This window comes from Bos indicus x Bos taurus, chromosome 13 (assembly GCF_003369695.1).
Source record: "Bos indicus x Bos taurus breed Angus x Brahman F1 hybrid chromosome 13, Bos_hybrid_MaternalHap_v2.0, whole genome shotgun sequence".
In the NCBI taxonomy this organism is placed as follows: domain Eukaryota; kingdom Metazoa; phylum Chordata; class Mammalia; order Artiodactyla; family Bovidae; genus Bos; species Bos indicus x Bos taurus.
In genome coordinates, this window is record NC_040088.1 from 17,133,349 (window position 1) to 17,157,814 (window position 24,466).

General features: G+C 51.2%; 1 protein-coding gene across 8 annotated transcripts in view; it reads right to left on the bottom strand.

Moving 5' to 3' along the window:
* The window catches only part of SRC (SRC proto-oncogene, non-receptor tyrosine kinase), a 55,114-nt gene that overhangs the window by 21,076 nt on the left and 9,572 nt on the right, over nt 1-24,466 (bottom strand). For 3 of the 8 annotated variants that reach the window (XM_027558585.1, XM_027558586.1, XM_027558583.1), the window contains exon 2: nt 12,452-12,523. The exons of 3 other annotated variants lie outside the window; for them this stretch is intronic. The gene's annotated coding sequence lies outside the window, so the exon portion shown is untranslated. Of the gene's footprint in view, nt 1-1,206; nt 1,375-12,451; nt 12,524-24,466 lie in introns of all 8 variants that reach the window. 2 more of the 8 variants (XM_027558588.1, XM_027558584.1) reach the window with 1 other exon arrangement.

The window sequence follows — 24,466 nt, forward strand, 5'->3', positions numbered from 1 at the left end:
AGCACAGAAGAAATGCCTCATAATCAGAAGCCCTAACTGCACCCCGCCCCCTTCTCCTGAGACACCGTGTCCGTCCCTCCTGGACAGGGACAGCATCTGAGGCATGTGTGTGTTCCAGGCACCCAGGAGAGGGCTGAGGGTTTGTTGAGTGAATACATGGTTGGCTGAAACTGTCCTACACCAAGGAACGAGGTGCTAAAAGTTGCAACCAGGGCAGGGGTATAGCAGGCAGCTGGAAGAAGGAGAGATGGCTGATAGCTCATTCCAGCCCCAGGGCCTTTGCACATGCTCTTCCTTCCACCTGAATGCTTTTCCTTGACTATTTCAGCAGAGTAACTCATGTGTCTTTCAGTTCTCAGCCCAAAGGCAGCACGTGGGGAGTGGGAGGGAAACGTTTGGGGTGATGGATTATCTTGACTATGTGGATGGTTTCATGTGTGCATCCATGTGTCAAAATCTATCAGACTGCACCCCTTAAACATGTGCAGTTTACTGCATGTCAATTATACTTCAATAATGCTCTTAAGGAAAAAAAAATTCACCTCCTTTGGATGTGCTCCCAAACTACTTTCACTGGTTTAAGTTCCCTTCCTTTTGTGCCTCTTCTTGATAACATGAGGCTTCCCTGGTGGCTCAGACAGTCAAGAGTCTGCCTAAAATGCAGGAGACCCAGGTTATGTCCTTGGGTTGGGAAGATCCCTGGAGAAGAGAATGGCTACCCACTCTAGTATTCTTGCCTAGAGAATTCCATGGACAGAGGAGCCTGACGGGCTACAGTCTGTGGGGTCACGTGACCCAGTGTGTGTGTGTGTGTGTGTGTGTGTGTGTGTGTGTGTGTGTGCACGCGTGCACGTGTGTGATTATATGATTATTCCTATGGGCTTTTGTCCATCTAGACACATTGCTGCACTCCTAGTACCTAGAAGTGGCACATAGTAGGTGCTGAATGAATGAGTGAATGTGTGACTATTGAAGAGTTAGGAGATGTCTAAGCAGGAATCTGGGTGGGCTAGAGATCAGGAAACACAAAGAAACTCAAGTTGCAAACTCCCCAGTGATGACCATCACCCCACCACCCCCTTTTGCTCCCTACGTCCCCATCTACAGGTGCTGACTCCCACCAAGCCTGGCCAGGGTCTCCCCACCCACTATGGCCACCCCTCGCAGCTCCCTCATCTTGGCAGCCCCGATGGGTCACCACCTCACCTGGTGGAAAGCAGGGGCTATCCCAGAGGACCTGGGAAGCAGCCTGAGGTCAGAGCACGAACACCAAGTGTGGAGTCAGGGGTCGTGGACTAGAGGCCCTGCTCCACCTCTGCCTGCTGTGTGACCCTAGGCAAGTCACTTCCCCTCTCTGGGCCTCAGTGTCCTCATCTGCAAAGTAGGGATAAAGCAGACTTCTCAGGACTATTGAGGGGATATGATTAGAAAGAGAAATCAGGAACTTCCCTGGTGGTCAGTGGCTAAGACTCTGTGCTCCCAGTGCAGGGTGCTTGGGTTCGATCCCTGCTCAGGGATCTGACCCCAGGTTCAGATCCTCTGTGCCACAACTAAGAACCAGCACAGCCAAATAAATAACGATTTTAGAAAGAGACATTGCCAAGGCGCTGACCCTTGGGTCATGATTTATCTGGCTCTGACTCTGGCAGGCCCAGTGCTAAGTGCTCCCAGACCCGAAAGATCCTTCATTCCTCTCAAAGCAAGAGAGAGAGTGAGGCCAGGTATAGCATGGTGGGCTCCGAAGCCAGACTCCCTTCTCTTGGATCCCAGCTCTGCCCCTAACTGGCTCTGTGACCTCAGGCAAATGACTTAACTTCTCTATGTACCCCATTTCTTCATCAGGAAATGACTGTGACAACTGAAGGCAAGGCAGAGTGCTGGGAACACAGTAATCACCCTGCCACACCAGCTATTACTGACACTGTCATTCTGGACACACTGGCGACGTGAGTTCCAATTACTCCCTCGGGGATGCTGCAGGTCCTGGAATCAGTCCAGAATTCCTCTGGGAACCCATGAATGGGGAAAAGTCCCCATGACTGGCTGGGGCCTCGGGGAAGACTGTTTGCCCTAAGCACTAAGCCCAGCTATGCGATGCCCCTCCCTAGGTGAACCTTAGCCAGTGCCTCTAACCCTCTGGGACTCAGGCTGCCTATCTACACAATAGGGGTGTGGCCTGCATGCTCCCTGGGGGCCAACCAGCTCAGAGAATGTGGGGCTGGGAAGGCCCTGGGGAGACCTGTTCAAAAGATCACCAGGGGAGCAACATGCTGATGGGCCTGGGAAAGCTGATTTCTATGGCAACTCAATCCCTTGAGGTCATGATGCCCAGCAGCGCTCATATGGTTGCCGTCCTGTGGGACCTACTGACCCAGTAGCCCACAGCCCCAGGCTTGATGGAAGCTGAGCCCCAACCACCATACCTCCCACTCACCTGCTCCCCCGGAACAGTATTCACAGCACCAACTGTGCAGTAAGCCCTCTGCCAGTCACCATAGGGGGACACAGAGATGGACTGGCCAGGTCCTGTCTCAGGGGGTGCATGGTCTAACAGTGGACTTGTTTGCAGGACTTTGAGAGGAAATAAAAATATAAAAGTTTTTTTTTAATTTTAATGAAGAACTTTCTAAAAGCCCAAATTTTCTTTACAAGGAACTAAATGATAAAGAATGAGCCTGCTGTCACTAGAAGTAATCAAGGACAAGAAAAAGAGTCCTTTGACGTGCCATGGAGGGCGAGGGACAGCCAGGGCTGCACCTCGGAGGCCCTTCCAGCACCAAGAGGATGCATGTGCCCTCTTGGGAAGGAGCAAGGAAAAAAGCTCCTGGCCTCTAAGTTCTTACACTGACCAAGAGGACCACTCCCCACTGAGGCATTCAGAAAAAGCATAAGGGGCCTTCAAGACTAAGGTGGCCTGGGGCCTCTGACTGCAATGTTTGTTGGTTTGGTGGGGTTTGGGTTTTTGTTACACAATGATTATACAAGTACCATGTGTTTGGAGAGAGGTGGGCGGGTTGAGGTCAAGGGCAAGAACACTGGAGAAGACCATCTGTGTGAGTTCCAGCCCTACAAGCCCAGTGTAGGACCTCGTGCCTCAGTTTCCTCCTCTGCCAACTGAGGATAATACCAGTAAGTACCAGGTCATAGGGCCACTGGGAGGATCCATGAGGAAGTACACAGAAGATGCTGGCAACATGCCAGCCCCTGGGCATGGCGGTGGACTTCCTTCCAGTGTCATATAAACATAAGACCGAATCCAGGGACCCCACTAGTGTGCTTGACTCCAAGCTCCCTCCAGGCAGGACCAGGTCAGATCCATTTCCTTATCCCCACTAGGTATTCTGAAATATTTGTGGAAGAGACAAAAGACTAAATGCAAAGACTAAGCACTTTGCATCCTGCTTTGTTCCTGCAATGCCACACGGTCAAGACCATGTATCTGAGATATTCAAAGTCTCCTGGAACCTGGACCTTGTACTGGGCCCTGCTCTAAGCACTTTGCAAATATTGACTCATCAAATCCCCATGATAATCTGGGAGGTAGACATTAATAGTGTCTCTATATTATTGATGTGGAAGCAGAAGCACAGAAAGGTTGAGGCACCTGCCTGAGGTCACACAGCGAGGGTGAGAATGAAAAGAAATGGGGACATGAAACCACATTGAGCAGGTAGGAATCAGGGGTTGCTCATGGGGTCCACCTCCTGCCTTCTGGACCTCTCCTTCACACAAACAGCCAGATAGATGCCCATGGCAGATGGGGCATGACTGGATAAGGCAGCCTAGCCCCGTTCCTCTAGAAAGACCAAGATTTCAAATTTTTTAAAAATATATTTATTTATTTACTTGGCTGCATCGTGGCTCTGAGTTGTGGCACGTGGGATCTAGTTCCCTGACTAGGGATAGAACCCAGGTCCCCTGCATTGGGAGCGTGAAGTCTTAGCCACTGGACCACCAGGAAAGACCCAAGATTTCAAGCTCTGACACAGCAGAGTGTGCTAGAAGGACAGCACATTTAGGGAGGGATCCAGTCCCTGCTAGGGTGTGTCACCTTGGGACCGACCATCCTTCCAGACTGTGGTCTCCTTTCTTGAAACAGGACTCTGTCTCAGGGCCCAAACACTAAGTCACCATGAGCTGCCCATTTGAGAAGGGCTAGCTCCACACATCTCTTCCGCCACTTGCTCACTCCCAAGCAGAGATAGATCCCCCCTGGGGTTCAAGAGGAAGTGGGGAGAGCTCCATACTGGGGATGTGTGAGGCTCCCAGAGGAAGGCGGTCCCTTTCCTCTGGGGACCTGCTCCTGACCACAGGCTCAGGACAGAGGACCTGTGCTGTCAATACCGTGACAGGCCCCAGGATGCCCTACAGCAGTGGTGCCCAACCTATTGGGCACCAGGGAACAGTTTCGTGGAAGACAACTTTTCCATGGACCACAGTGGGGGGTTGAAGATGGTTTGGGGATGATTCAAGCCCGTTACACTTACTGTGCACTTTATTTCTAATATTATTACATTATCTCCATCTCAGATCATCAGGTATTAGATCCGGGAGGTTGGGGACCCCTGCCCTACAGCACTTCCCCATCAGTGTCCCCAGGGCTTCATGCTCAGTGGGCCCCAAACTGACTTAGCATCCTCCTCTAAGACTGCCCCGCACTCCACGTTTCCGTCTCAGGGCTGGTTCACGCATCCTTCCTTCCAATCTTCCTCATACACATCCTTCCCCTCACCCTGTCTCTACTCCCTCGAGGCCAGGCCCTTGTCATCCTGACCTGGGTCAGCAGTGGAGACCCCTCCTCCAAAAGCCAGCGGCATCTCTGTAATCCACACAAACAAATGGGGCTTTTGTTCAAAACTGTCCACGGAAAACTGGAAACGACCTAAGTGTTTATCAGATGGGGACCGGATAAATAAGGGATGGTCCATTCACCGAGTGCACAGCTGTGCAGCTAAATAAACAGAAAGAGTGCTCCGTGTGGCCTGGGAAGATGCTCATGATACACACTATTAAGTGAGAAGAGGAAGACAGCACTGTAGAAGGTCCTCTGGGCCATCAGGGGCCTCAGTTTCCTCATCTGGAAAATGGGGACAATAGTGCTACCTAGGTCCGAGGGTTGGTGGAAGGATTAAAGACACAATGCAGGCAAGGGCGTAGTGGGGTGCCTGGCATGTAGTACACAGCAACTCCAATTATTTCTGTAAATTCACGTGTGAGTGTGTATGTGCGGATACACACACACGTGCTATAGAGGTTTAGAGAAAGTTTTGGAAGAAGTCCAAGTTCTTCACAATATTTCATCCAAAGGTGTGAAAAAGGGAAAGGAAAATCCCTTCTTTATGTTAAGTGTTGTATCACTTGGGCTTCCCTGGTGGCTCAGTCAGTAAAGAATCTCCCTGCAATGCGGGAGACCTGGGCACAATCCCTGGGTTGGGAAGATCTCCGGGAGAAGGGAATGGCAACCCACTCCAGTATTCTTGCCTGGAGCATCCCCAAGGGCAGAGAAGCCTGGCGGGCTACAGTCCATGGGGCTGCAGAAGAGCTGCACACGACTTAGCAACTAAACAACAAAAAGAATAAAAGTAAAACAGACATTTTCAGACAATTAAATACCAACATGGGCTTCACCGGTGGCTCAGATAGTAAAGAATCTGCCTGCAATGCAGGAGACCTGGGTTCGATCCCTGGATTGGGAAGATCCCGTGGAGAAGGGAATGGCAACCCACTCCAGTAGTCTTGCCTGGTGCATCCCATGGGCAGAGGAGCCTGGCGGGCTACAGTCCATGGGGTCGCAAAGAGTCAGACATGACATTTAGAAATTACTCTCATCATTTTTTTTCAATGAGTCTTAAAGAAACATATAAGCGCTTCCCATCATCCTCTCTGGATGAGGCCTAAACCCTTCACCCGAGTCCACGCGGCCCCTTGAAGTGGGGCTGCGGCTCCGCCCCCCAGCCCCCTACAGGAGGGCACCACACACTCTCACCTCCTGGCCTTTGCGTAAACTGTGCCCCTCTGCCTCGTACGCAGACACAACATCCATAAGAGTCCAAAATAGACTGTAATTCAGTCAGGACATACCCACTCCTTCCTTCCTGACTGAAGAATGTCACCTCCACCTTCTCTAAGGGTGGAAGGAAGGCCGGGAGCTTAGGAATAGAGTGAGGACTCCAGTCAGACCTGGATTCAAATCCCAATGGAGTCAGCCCCACTATCTATTAGCTAAATCTTCTCCGGCAAGTCACTTCACCTCTCAGTTTCCTCATCTTTAAAAGGGGGGTAGGACTTCCCTGGTGCTCCCGTGCTTAAGAATCCACCTTCCAATGCAGGGGATGTGGGTTCGATCCCTGGTCCAGGAACTAAAATCCCACACATCACGGGGCAACTAAGCGCACACGCCACAAGGACTGAGCCCACACGCCACAACTAGAGACCCAACACAGCAAAAAAAAAAATAAATAGGTGAATATCTTTTAAAAAATAAAATGGGGGTAGTAATAAACTTAACATCTGAAATTAAGTGAGAGAGTCCATGTGCCAGGCAGAGAATAAGTGCTCAATAAGTCGCTCAGTCATGTCCGACTCTCTGCAACCCCATGAACTGTAGCCCACCAAGGATCTGTCCATGGAATTCTCCAGGCCAGAATACTGGAGTGGGTAGCCGTTTCCTTCTCCAGGGGAATCTTCCCAACCCAGGGATCGAACCCAGGTCTCTTACATTGCAGGCAGATTCTTTACCATCTGAGCCACCAGGGCAGCATGGCGAGTCTGGACATAAATACTTTTTAAAAAATAAAATAAAATGGGGGTAGTAATAAACTTAATATCTGAGAATTAAGGAGAGAGTCCATGTGCCAGGCAGAGAATAAGTGCTTGATAAACAGCACTCACTGTCGTTTGCTGTTATTACCGATACAAGTGACCCGAGGACAAATAGCAAGATGAAGCAAGAGTAGATGGCAGGGACCTGAAAGCCGAGCACAGAACTGAGAACTTTGCTTGCAGTCCATATCAATTGTCCCCGCAGCACAGTGAAGTGGGGGACTATAACTACACCCTCTTTACAGATGGGCTCAAAGTTCAGAGAAGCCGGAACTTTGCCTGAGGCCACACAGCAAGCCAAGTGCAGCTGAGTTGAGATGCTCAGGTTCAGGGAAGTGCAGTCAGAAGGTACCTCTGGGGCCCCGCTGATGCTCTGACTACCCCAGGCGCTCCCACCACTCGACCATCTCCACCTCCTTAACACAGAGGCAACTTGGGTCAGAGGTCAACCTCTAACATCACCATCCATATCTCCGGATCCTCCAGGGAAGAAGAAGCTTTACGGAAGGCCTGGATCCAGAACACCAGATTCAGAAGCCAATTTACCACTTTCTAGTCGCACAGCCTCCAGGGGGCCTCAGTTTACTCCTCATCAAAAATGGGAATCTATAATTGCACCTACATGATTAAGCTTGAGAGGAAATCATGAGGTAATACTCATACAGTGCCTGGAACACAGGAAGTGCTTCCTAAATACTTGCTATTATTATCATTACTATGGAAGATTTCTTTTCATATCCTTGCTCTCTTTTCTAACAACTCTTTTAATTAAGCAACAGCTTCCAAAATTCCTAGTATGTGCCAAGCCCTGTGCATGACCCTGGACAGAGTATCTGGTAGAACTGATTGGAGCCAAGGCTTACAGAAGCCACTTCATAGGGAAAGAGTCCAGAAAAGACAAGCATGTCTACGAGTTAACTTTGCTCTACAATGCTTGCCAGTGCAATGAGCTAAGAAAAAGAAATGGAAGGGATAAAGAGAATTGGAAGACAGAAGACGAGTTTCATCATGTGCAGATGTTATCAATGTATATCTGAGAAATCCAAGAGAATCTGCGATAAAACTATTGAAGAAAAAGTAAACTGAGTAAAACAGAAGGAAATTAAATGTAAATATCCCAAAGTCAATAATGTAGCTACACATCAACAGCAATGAGGAGATAAAATGAAAGAAAGCTTAGCATGACAAAAATATCAGTTCTTCCTAAGTCAATCTAAACACTGAATGTGATCTCAATGAAAATCCCAGCAGGATTTTTTCTCTAATTAGGCAGGTCAGTTTTCAAGTTTATGAGTAAAGGTATAAGAATAGCCAGGAAATCATAAAAAGAAGAGTAGCTAAGAGCAAATAGCCCAACCAGAGAGTACAACTTACTGACAAATTACATACGGAAAACTGTGTGATATCACTACAAAAAGAGACAAATTAATGGAGCAGAACAGAGGGGCCAAAAATTGTCCCCAAACACATGGGAATTTAATATATTACGAAGGTGGCATTTTATAACAGTGAGAAAAAGGTAGGCTATTTTTAAGACGGAGTTGGAACCAACGATCTTCCTTCAGGAAACAATATTGGAGCTCGATCTCACTCAACATGCCTATAAGTTCCAGATCAATCATATTTAAACTACACAAAAATGGCATCCAGATGGACAAGAAAGTAAAACTATTCATAGACGTCAGAATTTTGTATATAAAAATTCCTAAGTACGCTAAAAAGATTAGGAGAACTAAATAAACAAGTTCAGCAAGTTGCAAAGTACACAATTAATGTATAAAATTAAAATGTATACACTAGCACAATAAAAAATCCAAAAATTAAATTAAGAAAATAAATTATAATATCAAAAGAAGACTTAGAAATAAAATTAACAAAAGAAGTGCACAACTTATACTCTGAAAAACACAAAAATTGTTGCAAGAAATTAACTAAATAAACAGGATGAGAGCCCACATTTGTGGATCAGAAGACTATGCATTTTAAGATGGTTCAGTTCAGTTCAGTTCAGTTCAGTCGCTCAGTCGTGTCTGACTCTTTGTGACCCCATGAATCGCAGCCAGGCCTCCCTGTCCATCACCAACTCCCAGAGTTCACTCAAACTCACGTCCATCGAGTCGGTGATGCCATCCAGCCATCTCATTCTCTGTCATCCCCTTCTCCTCCTGCCCCCAACCCCTCCCAGCATCAGAGTCTTTTCCAATGAGTCAACTCTTTGCATGAAGTGGCCAAAGTACTGGAGTTTCAGCTTTAGCATCATTCCTTCCAAAGAACACCCAGGACTGACCTCCTTTAGAATGGACTGGTTGGATCCCCTTGCAGTCCAAGGGACTCTCAAGAGTCTTCTCCAACACCACAGTTCAAAAGCATCAATTTATTAAGATGGTAATAGTCCTCAAACTAGTCTATAGGGTCAACACAACCCTTAAAAAAAAAAAAATCCTAGCTAGCTTCTTTGCAAAAACAGACAAACTGATCCTAAAATCATGCGGACGGTCAAGGGACCCAGAAAAACCAAAACAATCTTGAAAAAGAAAAACAAAGTTGACGGCCCACACATCTCAGTTTCAAAACTTGCTGCAAAGCGCTGGTAATTAAGACAGTCTGGTATTGGTATGAGGACAGATTTAGAAATCAATGGGAGCGAATTAAGAGTCCAGAAATAAGCACTCACATTTATGGTCAATTGATTTTTGACAAGGCTGCCAATATAATTCAATGGAGAAAGAAGACTTTTTTCAATTAAGACTGTGGAACAACTGGATACATTCAGGCTGAGCACCTTCCTCAAAACCCTACACAAAAATTAACTCAAAATGCATCACAAATCTAAATGTACAGGGTAAAACTTTAAAAAATCTTATAAGAAAATACAGGCATAAGTTTCAACACCTTGGATCATGATGGTTTCTTAGACATGACACAAGCAACCAAAGAAAAACACAGATAAAACTGGACTTCATCAAAATTAAAAATTTGTGTGTGTCAAAGGGCACCATCAACCATAGGTATACTATGGCTGTTCATGGTGATGTTTGGCAGAAACAAACACAATATTGTAAAGCAATTATCCTCCAATTAAAAATAAATAAATTTAATTATTTTAAAAAAAGGGTGGGGGGACACCAGCCAGAAAGATGGAAAGATGGGAATTACCTGGCAGTCCAGTGGTTAGAACTCCATGTTCCCACTGTTGAGGGCCTGGGTTCGATCCCACAAGCTGCATGGCATGACCAAAAAATTTTTAAAAAGAGAAAAAAGAGAAACAGACTTATGGACACTGTGGGGGAAGGAGGGGAAGGGATGAATTGAGAGAGTAGCATTGAAATAAATATATTACCATGTGTAAAACAGAGCTAGTGGAAAGCTGATGGGGTAGGAGGTGGAAGGGAGATTCAAGAGAGAGGGGACATGTGTATACCTATGACTGATTCACGTTGATGGATGGTAGAAACCAACAGAAAAACACTGTAAAGCAATTACCCTCCAATTAAAAATAAATTAATTTTAAAAGAGAGAGACAGAAAGTAAAAAGAATCCACCAAATGTGAGAAGATATTTGCAAATCATGTATCTGATAAGGGACTTGTGTCTAGAATATGTAAATAAGATTTACAACTCAACAAACAAAGAGAGAAATGACCCAATTTTAAAATGGGCAAAGGATTCAAATAGACATTTCTCCAAAGAAAATATACAAACGGTCGATAACTGCATGAAAATATACGCAACATCATTAGTCACCAGGAAAATGCAAATCAAAACCACAGTGAGATAGAGCTTCACACCCACGAGGATGGCTATAATTGAAGACAGAAAACAACAAGTGGTTGGAGAGGATGTAGAGAAGTTGGAAACTTCATACATCACTGGTGGGAATATGAAATGGTGTCGCTGTTTTGGAAAATAGTCTGGCAGTTCCTCAAAAGGTTAAACAGAGTTGCCATATAATCCAGAAGTCCCACTCCTAGGAATATACCCAAGAGAAAAGAAAACATATATCCGCATAAAAACTTGAATGTGTCCATAACAGCATTGTTCATAATAGCCAAAAAGTGGAAACAATCATATGTCCATCAACTGATGAATGGATAAATAAAATGTGGTATACCCATATAACAGAATATTATTTGGCAAGAAAAAGAAGCGTGTACTGATACACGCTACAGCTTGGGTGAATCTTCGGAACATGCCAAGTCAAAGAAGTCAGACCCAAAAGGCCACATATTACACAATTTCCTTTACATGAAAGATTCAGAATAAACAAATCTATAGAAACATAAAGTAGATTAGTTACTACCTAGGGCTGGGGGAGACAGGTTTGAGGGGCCATGGGGACTGACTAAATGGGTTACACAGTCTCTTTCTTGGGGGGAGGGGTAATGAAATTGTTCTAAAATTGATTGCAGTGATGGTTGTACAACTCTGTGACTGTACTAAAAACCATTCAATTGTACACTTCCGGCCGGAGATAAATTGGCAAATTGGGACTGACATATACACACTACTATATATAAAATAGATAACTAATAAGGACCTGCTGTATAGCACAGGGAACCCTATTCAATACTCTGTAATGACCTATACGAGGAAAGAAGCTAAAACAAAGAGTTAATATATGTACAACTGATTCACTTTGCTGTACAACAGAAACTAACACAACCTCGCAAATCAACTCTACTCCAATACAATTTTTAATAAATACACAAATTGTACACTTTAAATAAGTGAATTGTCTGGTATGTGAATTCTATACCAATAGAGAGAAGTGAAAGTCGCTCAGTCCGGTCCGACTCTTTGCCATCCCGTGGACTATACAGTCCATGGAATTCTCCAGGCCAGAATACTGGAGTGCGTAGCCTTTTCCTTCTCCAGGGGATCATCCCAACCCAGGGACCGAACCCAGGTCTCCCACATTGCAGGTGGATTCTTTACCAGCTGAGCCCCAAGGGAAGTCCAATAGAGGTGTGATATTAAAAAGACAAAGCACTACACCAGAGGCCATCTGTTAAGATCCATCTATTAGATTGGCAGGTTCCCACATTCTAGAGCAACCTGTGTTGGTGACAGCTAGGGGAAGCAGAGGGTGGGGTGTGAAGGTTCACCAGCACCCACTTCCATGAAGGGCCATCTGGCCACATCTACCAAAATTACAACTGCACACATTCTCAGACCCTGCGATTTGGGACTATCTAGTGTTCCTCACACAGGGCCACTAAGTGTACAATGGAAGGCATGCATCACAGAATGATCTGTAATAAGCAAAGCAATCTTAACAAATTAAATAAAGCACTGTCTCCATCCACACAATGAACACTATGTAACCAGGGAAAAGACAGCAGTAGCAGAAAACGATCTCCAAGGCACACTGTCAAGAGCAGTCAGGTGTAGACTACAGGATACACCATGTGTGATCATTTGTGGTTTTGTTTTTTTTTTAACATACATGCTTCCATATACGCCCTGGAAGGACATACTGGAAACGCCTCCCCATGGCTGCCTCTGGCAAGGAGATGTGAATGCCAAAGAGGCTTTGCTTTTCCCTGCCTTCTTCGGTACTGCTTGAATTATTTTTTACTGTGTGTGTTAATGCTTTTTCTTTCCTTTTTAAGAAAAAAGACAGGCTTACCTGGTTTCAGATCCTGGTGTCGCTGTCTCTCATAGCTGGGCAAGTCACTTCACTTCTCTGAACCTCTGGATTCTGCAAAGGGAGGGCTAATAATAGTCTCCACCTTGCAAGGTTGTGGTGAAGGATTAAATAAGACAAGGCCCCACAGGCATGCACAGGGCCCCCACTGTTTCTGTGTCTGGCGCCTAGTGGTAGGTGCGTGGTCCGTGTGGGTTACTAATATGTCACTATGGACGCCAAGGTGGATTGTAACAGGTGCCACCAGAGAGCCTCAGACTAAGTGTTCAGAGCATCAGCAATCCCCTCAGCCTCGGAGAAACTGGAAGGGCTTCCTGGGAGAGGCAGCATGTGAAAAGGACTTCAAAGTCGAGAAGGAGGTCCACAAGCAGAGATGACTGGGGCTGGTGCATCCGGCAGAGAGTCGCGCAGGCAAAGGCCGGGAAGTAAGAAAGCCCCGGGTGTTTGCGCAACCGTGCATTCACTGCCTCCTTCACCAAGCTCAGCTGAATATTGACTCTGCTAACCAGGCACTGTCGTGGGACAGACAAAGCCAAGTAGCTGGACCAGCCGAGGGAGGAAGTACAGTGTGTGGAGACAAGGGGCTGGGGCAGAGCCACACCCAGCTCCAGGTGCTCAGAGAGCAGACCAGGAAAAAGAGGCTCAGAGAGGGACAGAGGCCACCTAAGATCACACAGCACCTTCTCAACTTCCGGAAAGGGCCTCTCCCAGCTCCACCCTCCCTGTGTCTCAGAGGCCTGGAGAAGAGGAAGCCTACAGGGGCCATCCCACAGTGTGCTCAGCAAAAGGAGGATACAGATGCCATCACAAAGAGGAGGGACAACTGGTTCTCAGATGATAACAGCACCTGGTTGATGGGTAGAGAGGCTCCTGTGTACCAGGCACCAGGCTGAGAAGTACATGCGGTCCACAAGCCCAAGTGAACCTTCTGCAGCCCTACATGGTCAGTCCCATTTTGCAGATGAGGAAACTGAGACCCAGAGAGGTCAAGTGACTAGCCTAAGGTCACACAGCTCAAAAGAGACCGCATCAGCAGGCAGACCATCTGCTTTTGTCCCAGGGCCTATCCCCCGAGGGAGCCACTGCCAGGGCCTGCATCAGCAGTCATACTCCTTCTTAAAAGGGCCCAGGGTGTAAGCTCTTCTCAGCCAGTCCAGGAATGTGTCCTGATAACAGGACCAGGGGTGGGAGGGGTGGGTGGTGGAGGTTGTGCGGGGAAAGTGGGGGCAGAGGAGGGGGAAGGCGGGGGAGGTGGGGGAGGGGCACAGCCCATCTGCATCGTGCCTCTGGAGGGAAGGGAGCAAAAATAGCCCCATCGGGTACCCGCTGGAGCCAGCTGGGTGGGGTGCAACATCCTTGTGAAGAGGGATCCTGCCACGACCCATGGCAGGGCCCCGAGCAAGTCAACCAAAGCCTCGTTCAGTACCATTGCTATTGTTCAGTTGCTCAGCCACGTCCGACTCTGCGACCCCATGGACTGCCCCACACCAGGCCTCCCTGTCCTTCACCGACTCCTGGAGCTTGCTCAAACTCACGTCCATCGAGTCGGTGATGCCATCCAACCATCTCGTCCTCTGTCGTCCCCTTCCCCTCCTGCCTTCAATCTTTCCCAGCATCAGGGTCTTTTCTAACAAGTCAGCTCTTCAGTACCATGGAGACACACAAAAGGATCCCGGGACAGTTATGAAGGCAGAGGAGCTAACCACGTGTGCCCTGGGCACTCAGGCCATGCTGGATAAATGGGGCTCCAACCATCACAGCTACCTTATAGTTTCCATCGTTACTGTGGAGCTCTCCAGTTCTCACAGGGACCCTGCTTCACAGAGAAGATCAGCCCAGTCTCCCAGACAAGGCAACAGAGAGAGGCTCAGAAAAGCCAAGCCAGGTGCCCAGGCCACCATCCAAGACAGCAGAGGACCAGCTGGAGACCCTGGCTCTCCTGGCCCCGGGCCACTGTGGCCCCTCTCTCCAAGGGCACCGGTCCCAGCTGGGCTCTCGCAGGGAGTTACTACACCAGGGATTTAAGCAGGGCACTCAGCCAGTCCATTTCCAACTAGGGGAATGGAGGCCAAGACACGGGGAATGGGCTGGTCCACATAACCCAAGAAGAACACTTATTTTGGAATGAACCTCTCAGCCCTCTGAACCTCCAAGGCTGGGTCCCCAGCTGATGCCCCATGCCTCCTCGCAACAGCCCTAGGCGGGGCAGGCACCACCAGCATGCCATGTCCACCGGGGAGGAAGTTGAGTCTGGGGGAGCCTGGGAGAGGGGCCAGCCCTCATGCCCATCTCACAGATGGGGGCCGCCACCCCTGCCTGCCTCCAGGGACCTCCCTCATGTGGCAAAAATCTTCTCATTCTCTTTTTTCCTTCAGCCTTTCAAAAGAATGACCTGCTCACCTGAGGTGTTTTTGTACAAGCAGATTCAGAATATAAAAAAAAGTCCTACTTCAGAGAAGAGAATATGAATAATGACACTGATAAGATAACAGAGGAAGCAATAGCTAATACATATTTAGTGCCTACTGTGTCCTATGCTTTCAACCCATTTTACAGATGAGGAAGTGGAAGTAGAGAAAGGCTAAATAATGTGATTAAAATCCCACCTCTTATTAAAAAAAAAAAAAAAAAGAGGGAGGGAGGAACTTGCTTGGTGGTCCTGGGGCTAGGACTCTGCGCTCCCAATGCAGGAGCCTGGGTTCCATCTCTGGTCAGGGAACTAGATCCCATATGCTGCAATTAAGAGTTCGCATGCTGCAACTAATGATCCCCAAGTGCCACAACTGACCTGGTGCAGCCAAATAAATAAATATATTTTTTTAAAAATCCCACCTCTTGGGACTTCTCTAGCAGTCCAGAGGTTAAGACGCCGCACTTCCAAAGCAAGGGGCACAGGTTCAATCCCTGATCGGAGAACTAGGATCCCACCTGCAGTGCAGCGCAGTCAAATAAGTAGTTTTTAAAAATATCCTGCCATCGGCTGTTCCAATGCGGGCTGGTGGGGTGGAACGGGGCATGCTGATGGTGGTGTGGAGACCTACACCATTCCCCCTCATGTCCTCCCACCTGGGGTTCATGTCCTCCCACGTGGGGTTTACAGTACTCCTTCCATACTCCCAACAGCCCTGGAACCACTTTAGGTGTCACTCACTTTACATGTCAGCACATGGGGGGCTCCAGCAAGCTGCCCCAGCCAGGAAGTGGAGAGCCAGGGTGCCAAGCCAGGCCCAAGGATACCAAAGCCCACCCTCTCTCCACCATACCTGCAAGGAGGCATGGGAAGGGCCGTGCAGGAGGCGGACACAGAGCAAGCAAAGGCCCTGAGCCAGGAGGGTCAGATGTGCAGGGGGTTATCGAGTGAGAGGTCTGGACCGAGTGGGTTCCAGCCTATCTGGGTCGCTGCAGGCTTTTGGCCCAGGCACGAGGAGGTCTGAGGGAGGCCCCGAGAGGGACACGTCCAGCAATTTAGGTCATAAAGACCTGAAAAATTGAGAGGGGAGCCCATGAAGATTTTCTCAGGCCCTGGAGCACGCTGAGCGGGATGGGGGCAGACTATTGAGACTTCATCCTACAGCGATCCTGTCAGAGCACAGTGGTCTCCAGCCCCAGAGGAGGCACCTAAACCACGGTGGACTTCCAGGAGGAGCGACATCTTACTGGAGGTCCAAAGGTAAGCAGTTTATGAAAAGAGGAAGGGGAAGCGTGATCCAGGCAGAAGCAATTGCTTGGCCAAAGGCCCAGAGGTGGGACCATTGAAAGAAAGGCAAAGGGTCAGTTTAAGTCATGTGGCCTCAGTTTCTCCAGCAGCAAAATGTGGGGGAAGGGCACACAGTGGGTGCCTCCATCTCCCCCACCCCCTCCTCCTACCACCTCCCTTCTCCAAGGCCCCTGCCCGACAGGAAGGGCACTGGCAGCTGGTTCTCCCGCCGTGGGAGCATCTTTGAGGCTGGCAGGATTGGGAGGCTTCACTGACCTCCCCCTACCCTTCGACCCCACAGGCCAGGCCAGGCTGCCCAGCAGGAGGACGGGGAGGGCAGCTGAGGGGCCAGGAGACGACAGTCCCAATCTCAGAGAGCTTTGTAAGAGATCCCCATTCTCAGATGTGGAGGCAGAGGCCCAGAGAGGGGCACACTCAGCCTCAGGCCACACAGCACAGTTGAGTTAGGGGTTCGAAAGAGGGTGTGGGACGGGGCTTGGACTGAAGATTCTTGGCACACCAGGCCTAAGGGCACTGAGGTGAGGAGGAGCTGGAAGAGGAGATGCTGGGCCCCAAGGACCACGCATCAGGCTGGTCTCAGGGACCCAGCCAGGTACCGCCTGGCCTGGCCACCATGTGGCTAAGCAGAAGGCCTCCCTCCAAATCTCCATGTGATCTCCGCAAATCACACCCACTCACGGGCCTTAGCATCTGCACCTGGGCAGAGGCCCTGGCATGCAGAGGATTCTTTAACAGACGCCCCCCGCCCCTGCCCCAGCATCAGAGTGACCCCAGGGAACACTGAGGTGACGAGTTTTGCTCTGTCCCAGCTTCTCCAAGGTCATGCCTCCCAGGCACCCCCAGCCCCGCCGGCTGATGGCTGACAGGTTCCGGGGGAGACAGCTGCCAGCCGGCCCCTGCCCACGGCACCCGCTACTCCTGCCAGCAGCTCTGGCTGCGTCCCTGCTCTGGGGACACACAGTGTCCCTTCCTCCCCACCCCTACCCCAGCCCCCGCAGGGACACGGGTGGGCAGGAGCAGCTGGCAGCCAGGCCCCTCCACATGGCTGGCCCTGAACTCAGCCCCCCACACTCAGAGCCTGCAGGTGCCACCCCGGACGTGTAACCTCCAGAAGGTCCAGGCCTCCCTTTACTCATCCATGAAATGGGGACCTCTGGGAGGTCTCTGAGAGAGATGGCGTCCGAGCCTGAGGCCAAGGACAGAGGTAGCAGGATGGCCAAAACCCTTAAAGCTCCTACGATTCGTTCATGGGATCAAGGCCAAGGCTGGGGGCGGGGGTGGCTGCTGCAAGCTCCCTCCTCCCCACCCCTTGACCCTCCCTGAACTCAGAATTACGCTCCAGCCTCCAGACCTTTGCACCCTGCTGTTTCCTCCTGAAGCAGCACAGCCCTGGCCCCAGCCAACTCCAGGAACTCCAGTGCCCACTTTGAGCCTGACCACAGGCCATACTTGACCCCGCCTGCCCTCGACTGAGAGAGGTACCCTCTTTTTCTGGGCTCACATAGCCTCCATCACATAGAGATTAAGCATTAAACCGCCTGGGTCCCAAACCCAGCTCTGACCCTTCCTAGCTGTGTGGCCTTGGAAAAGTGACTCTACCTCTCTGTGCCTCCATTTCCTCACTTATAAGACCCCACATGCTATGTGGCACAGCCAAAAGAAAAAACCAAAAAGGAAGACGAAAGAAAATAATACAAAACAAGGTCTGAGCCCCTACCCCTTGCCACGAACCGCCCCAGGCTAGGCCAAGCACTGTCACACTCTCCACTCGCCAGACCAAAGCAGCAGTCGTCTCTCTGGTCTGGGGGCTCCATCCTTAGTCCCCACAGTCTGCTTCCCACACAGCAACCACATGCCCTCAGAAAGCCTCCTGGAGCCCCATTTCACTGGGAGTAACAGTCAACGTCAAAAGGATCCGGATGCCCTCCCTGACCTCCATCTCTCTCTGTCCTTCCCTCCTGCCATTCTCCCCCTTGCCCACTCTGTTCCCCTGGCCCCCATGCAGTTTCTCCAACACTCCAGTGCACCCCACCTTATGGTCTTTGCACTGTCTGTTCCTTCTACCTGGACTCTCTTGCCTCAGGGAACGACCTGTCTCCTCCCTCCCCTCCGGGGACATGAGCTTCTGGGAGAAGTCTTCCCCCTGCGTTCCCATCCCTCACCATCCTATCTAATCAGCTAATCACAACCCATTCTCTATCCCAGCCAGTCTTCCCAGCTTTATGTCTGACCCATGACACGCTGGCAAAGATTGAAAGCAGAAGGAGAAGTGGACGACAGAGGACGAGATGGTTGGATGGCATCAGCAACTCAATGGACGTGAGTTTGAGCAAACTCCGGGAGATGGTGAAGGACAGGGAAGCCTGGCATGCTGCAGTCCCTGGGGTCACAGAGAGTCAGACACAACTGAGCCTATCAAGTTCTTACAGACCATGTGCGTATTTTCCTTATTTGCTCTGCTTTTATCTCCCCAACTAGAATGTCAGCTTTGTGAGACCACATTTTTGCCTTGTTGCTTCTTTGCTGAATCTCCAACCTCTAGAACATGGTCTGGCACATGGTGTGTGTTAGTCTCTCAGTCGTGTCCGACTCTTTGTGACCCCATGGACTGTAGCCTGCCAAGCTCCTCTGTCCATGGGATTCTCCAGGCAAGAATACTGGAGTGGGTTGCCATTTCCTCCTCCAGGGGAATCTTCCTGACCTAGGGATCGAACCTACTGCACTGCAGGCAGATTCTTTACCATCTGAGCCACCAGGGAAGCCCCCCTGGCACCCAGTAGTACTCAGTAAATATTTGTGGGAGGGAGGGGTAGATGGAGGGAGGGATGGAAGGAGGGAGAGATAGAAAGAGGGATGGAGGCAGGAACAGAGGGAGGGACGGATGAATGGGTCCTATCCGGAGCCCCCTAAGATAAAGAGATACAGGCCTCCGTCCCAGGTCTGCCCAGCTGCACAACCTATGCCCCAACTACAGCACTCTCCTGCCACTGCCTGGCCTGTCCCCTGGGCAGAGCCTCTGACCTCCCTGGTTACACGGGACAGTGTGCAAGGGTGAGACAGCTCTAAGCCACGAGCCCCGCCCCGCACGGCTCAGGCACGGACTGGGTACCAGGGATGCTTGCTGCATGAGCCAGGGGTTACTGAAGCGTGAGCCAGGGGCCATCCACGGGCCAGGGCAGCCAGGACATGTCTGGTCCTGTGTTCCCGGTGCCAGCACATGCACAGCTGTCAGACCTCAAACCGGCTCCGCCAGTGCGGCCAGGGCGGGATGGGCACTGCAGGCTCAGGCTGGCATGGCGGGCAGATGGAGGGGCGCTGCCTGAGCGGGGACCCACCCCCCGGGAGGATGATGGTTCAGCAAGCGGATCGTGCTGCTCCCACTAACCCCGGCCCTGTGGAGATGGAACTGTTCCAGTCCAGGCGGCTTTTAGGTTTCTTTCTGGACAGGAAGGAGACCCCCTTTCCAGACCCTAGGTCCTGACCTGCTCTGTAAAGGGCGGGGTCCCTTCCTGAATCACCAACAGCCCAAGAGTAAGGACGATTCTTCCTGTGCCCCATGAAACCCAGTTCCAAGCCCTAGGACCTGTCCTCAGCCGGGAAGCCCGAAACGGGGAAAGAGGCGATGTCGGAGCTCGACAAGGCAGCAGGCGACCTGGTTAGAGCCCCGCTCCTCACCCAGGCGCAGCACGGCCCTCGGCCAATCCAGGTGGGTCCAGACCGTTTCCCCAGGGGGAAAGCAGCGCCGGGCACGGGTTCCAGGGACTTTCTTCCATCCCAACCTCCAGAGTTATCTAGAAGAGGCCACTTTGGTGACTCCAGCCCTCCCCCAGAGCCCACCCCTGGGGTGGACGTGGCCAGAGCCTAGACTTGCACACACGTCCTTACTCCTCACAGAAGCAACAATAATAAATAGACCTGCTAGTTACTGAACACTTTACTCTGTGCCTGCCATGCTGGCTTTACAGGCACTGTTTCATCTGGTCCTCCCACCAACACTGTGAGGTAGGGACCGTTACTGTGCTCATTTTCCAGCAGAGGAAACTGAGGCCCAGATCACATGGCAAGTTGGAGTCCAGGTCCCCAGCCCCACCCCTGAGGTCACACGGGCAGCTTCTCTCTCCCCAAGACAGGTCAAAGTAGGAAAGAAATCTCAGGTACCCCCTGAAATCTATAGCTGGAATTGGAGGAGGTGGGCAGGGTCCATATTTCCGAAATCCATAGGCCTTCCTGAGTCATGAGAGGCCAAATCCTAACCCTGCCCCTACTGTGTAACCCAGGTCATGGGTGTACCACTCTGAGCTTCAGTTTTCACATCTATAAAATGGGTAGGATCCTGCCAGGTTAGCCTAAGGTATACCATTGCTTAAAGGCACAGAAGGGAGGAACTTTCCTGCTGGTCTAGTGGTTAAGACTTCAGATTTCCACTGCAGATGGCATGGGTTCGATCCCTGGTCTGGGAACTAAGATGCCGCATGGTACGGCCAAAATATTTTCAAAACTAAAATAAAAATTTAAAATAAATAAATTTCCTCTTCTAATAAATAAAAATTAAAAAAGCTTCAGGAGCCAGAAGACTCAGTCCAGCCCTCAGGACAAGGTGGAGAAGCTGCTTGGCCTCCGTGCCTCCAGATGGATCGGGGGGAGGAGAGTGAGCAAGAACAGGAAGCCAGTGGCGTGTGGTGTAGACTCAGCCCCACATCACCAGCAGCCCAGAGAGGAAGGATGATTCTTCCTGTGCTTCACGAAACCCACTTCCAAGCCCTGTCACTCCCACCTCCAAACACAGCCTGAATCCACCTCCTTCCTTCCCACCAGAGTCACCCCTCAGGTCAACCCCTCAGGTCAACCCCTCAGGCTGGCTGGTTGCCTGCAGAGAGTGTCTCTGAAATGTCCATCTGAACCCATCCTTCCTGCTTGACGCCCCTCACAGCCCACACTCCAAGACGAAAGACAAAGTCCTCACGGGGGCCTCCAAGGACCCCAGTGGACACTACCCGGCCCACGCCCCTCCCCTCCTCCCACTCTGCCCACACTGGCCACTTCCCCTTTCCCTAAGAACCTGGTACACGCTTGCCTGGGAGCCTTGGCACTTGCTGTTCCCTCCACCAGCGCCTACTTCCTTCGGGGGCTTTACTCAGACGTCTCCTGCTCAGAGAGGCCAGTCCTGACCACCGGTTTAAACAGCAACACACTCAGCCAATCCCGCTCTCTCTTTGAGTCTCATTTCAAAAGCCACCTCCTCACAGGAGGCCACTCTGACCTCCCCCAAGTGAGAACCTTCCACTTCTCCTTCCTGGTGGGGACCATAGCTGTGATGACATGACACACTAGATGAGTACATGTCTGAGGAGGAGGACCGGGGCCACTTCCATCTCACTCCCAGCCAAATACTCTGCAGTGGGTGTAACAGTCACAATACTTCACAGCCGGGATGCTTGGGGCCATCCGGTCGGAATGGACACTGGCCAAAGTATAGGGCCTAGCATGGAGTCAGTACTTGGTAATTACTGGTTGAATGAACAAATGGATGGATGGAGGGACGATGGATGGATGGAGGGATGGTGGATGGATGGAAGGATAATGGATGTATGATGGATGGATGATAGATGGACGGATGACGGCTAGATGGATGGATGGATGGATGGATGAATAAGTGAACACACCGTGGGCCTGGGACTTACCAGAGATGCCCAGGGCTCTGAGAAGGTGGCCCAGAGAAGGGAAGGGTCCGCCCTAGCTCACCAGCCAGGCTCTGCAGCTGGAGTCTCTGCTCCTGCACAGCCCGACTTTCATTTCCCATCCTCTCGGTCTAAGGAAGCTCCTTGCCCCCCACCCTGGGGAATGAGTGAGGAGGAGGGGCAGATGGCCCCCTGGCTCCCAAAGAGGGGGCGCTCCCAGGCTCCATCTGTCCCACCACAAAGGGGCTTTGTCCTCAGTGCTGAGAGCCTGGGGCAGACCGGAAGCTGCCCCTCAGCCACCCAGCAGGTCCCAGCACCCCCGGTCAGCTGAGCTAACAGCTCCAAAGCCGGATCCCAGGGGCTGGCATGGTACTGGGCACAGCCTTCTAAAATCTCATTAATCCTCCCTGAGAGCCCTAGGAGGGAGGTTCTAGGATGACCCCCATTTTTATGTATGGGGAAAGTGAGGCAAAGTCACTTGGCCAAGGCCTCCCAGCCAGCACAGAGCAAAGCCAGGATTCAGACCCAAGCCCACCTGGCACTAGCATCTTCAGCCCCTGCTCTCAACTCGCCCTGCCTCTGGGTTCAGAAGGGTGGAGGCGCCTTTTTTGGAGGCACAAGTGGGCAACCACACCTGGTCCTTCACCCTTAGAAGACCGCTGCCCTTTGGAGGTTTACCCAACAAGGGAGAGGGGGTCGGGCTCTGAACCCGGAGCCCTCGCTCCATGCCCAGCCCATGCCCCAGGTGTCTTTGCAATCTGCCAGCCAGGCCCCAACACGCTTCCACCACTTCCTGCCAGGCAGGCGTCCACAGGGAAAGGCTGGGCGGGCAGACAGACCAAGGGGTAGACTTCCCCCACCCCTCACCCGCCACGCCCCTGTCAATCCCAGACCTGCTATCTACCTCCCGGCACCCACCTTCTCTCCAGGCCCATCTGGTCTCAGGGCAGTTACCAGGGCCACTTCACCAAGGCCACAGTGCCAACGGGACACCTACCCTCAGTGGACACTAACCACAGGGCCAGGCAAATCAGTCCTGCCCATCACCACCACCACCTCTGCCTCTGTGGCTTCTCCTTGCTGCCCAAGGGTAGTGTGTAGACTCCCCAGGGAGGGACTCCCAGCCCTCCATTGATTGGCACCAGCCACCTGCCAGGAGAAAGCTCTGCGGTTCTGAACTCCAACAAGAGTAGAGCTACTCACACTGTACCTTCAGGCCTTTCACAAGTTCCACCTGCTCCCAGAGAACCGTTCCATTCTCCCAAGGATGTCATATGTATCGCTTCCTCCAGGAAGTCTTCCCTGACTCACTTCTCCAAGACCCCAGACCAGCCCCTCCCTTCTGTCCCAGCTAGGGGCTCTTGATCCCTATCTTGAACCCCAGCCTATGTGGGCTGCCTTCACTTGGCAACAGTAACTGAGCACCTGAGCCCAGCCTGATCCTTCTCTCTGCCCTCCCTTCACACCTTCAGCAAGAGGCCGGCCCTGCTCCCAGAAGTCGCAGTCCGAAGCCTTGCCTGACCAACCTCATCACCGTCTAACTGTCCTGGATCTGACCTCCCCAGTTCCCCAGATCTTTGCTTACCCTGTCTGTTCTTGCTGGCAGGCCCTCACCCTTCTCTTTCCCTCACGAGCTCCTGCTGCTCCTGCTCCTGCTGCTGCTGCTGCTGCTGCTCACCCTTTAAGCTTCAGGCCAGGTATCACCTCCTCTGTAAAGCCCTTCTGGCATCGTAACAGCTGCCCCAGTTCATACAGCATCTACCTGGTGCTGGGGCCATGATCAGGGTCTGTGTCTGGCTCCCCTGGGGTGTAGGCTGCTCCCAGAGTGCCTCTTTGGGGTCCCCAGCACCCAGAACAAGGCCCAGATCTCACCAGCAGATAGTCCAAAGGCCAGCTGCCAAACCCCTGCCTGGAGAACCCACGGGCAGAAGCCAGGAGCAACTCCCAGAGGCAGGACTGACTCCTATTTTGCCCACACTGCCCACAGATCTAAGGTAGGGGTGGAGTGGGGGAGGGGGGCTTTCCACCAATGGCCAACTGGTAACCAAACCCACGTCGTTTCTAAAACTAGGGCACAGGAGAGAAATGGGAGCAGCAGAATTGTCCCCAAATAGAACGGTGGCTCATCTGGTTCCAGGGCCTCCGGGAACACCTGGCGGGGGTGGGGGTGGGGAGGGCAGGTGGCCGCTCCCAAGGCTGCAAAGGGAGATCTGAAGTTTGGAGAACGGGGAGGTCGAGACCACTGCAGCTGGAGATGGTGGTGCAGACACCCCGCCCACCTCCCTCAGGGTTAGTCCCAATCCAATCCCACTTGCCCCCACCTACCCACTGGGTGCTCCCTAAACTGTCCCACCTCCCAGCCTTTGCTCACTTGCATCCTCTGCCCAGAATGCTGTTGCCCTGGCTGTCGGTCAGAATCCTGCCCTTCCTTGGCATCATGGCCACCGACTGGGCACTTGGTATAAGCCTGACACAGGTAGGCACCTGGGGGGAATGAGCTTATCAAATCTTCCCAACAGTCATATGAGGAAAAGACTCCTGCCCCCATCTCACAGATAAGAAAACTGAGGCTCAAAAAGAGAAGCCATTGGCTCAGGACAC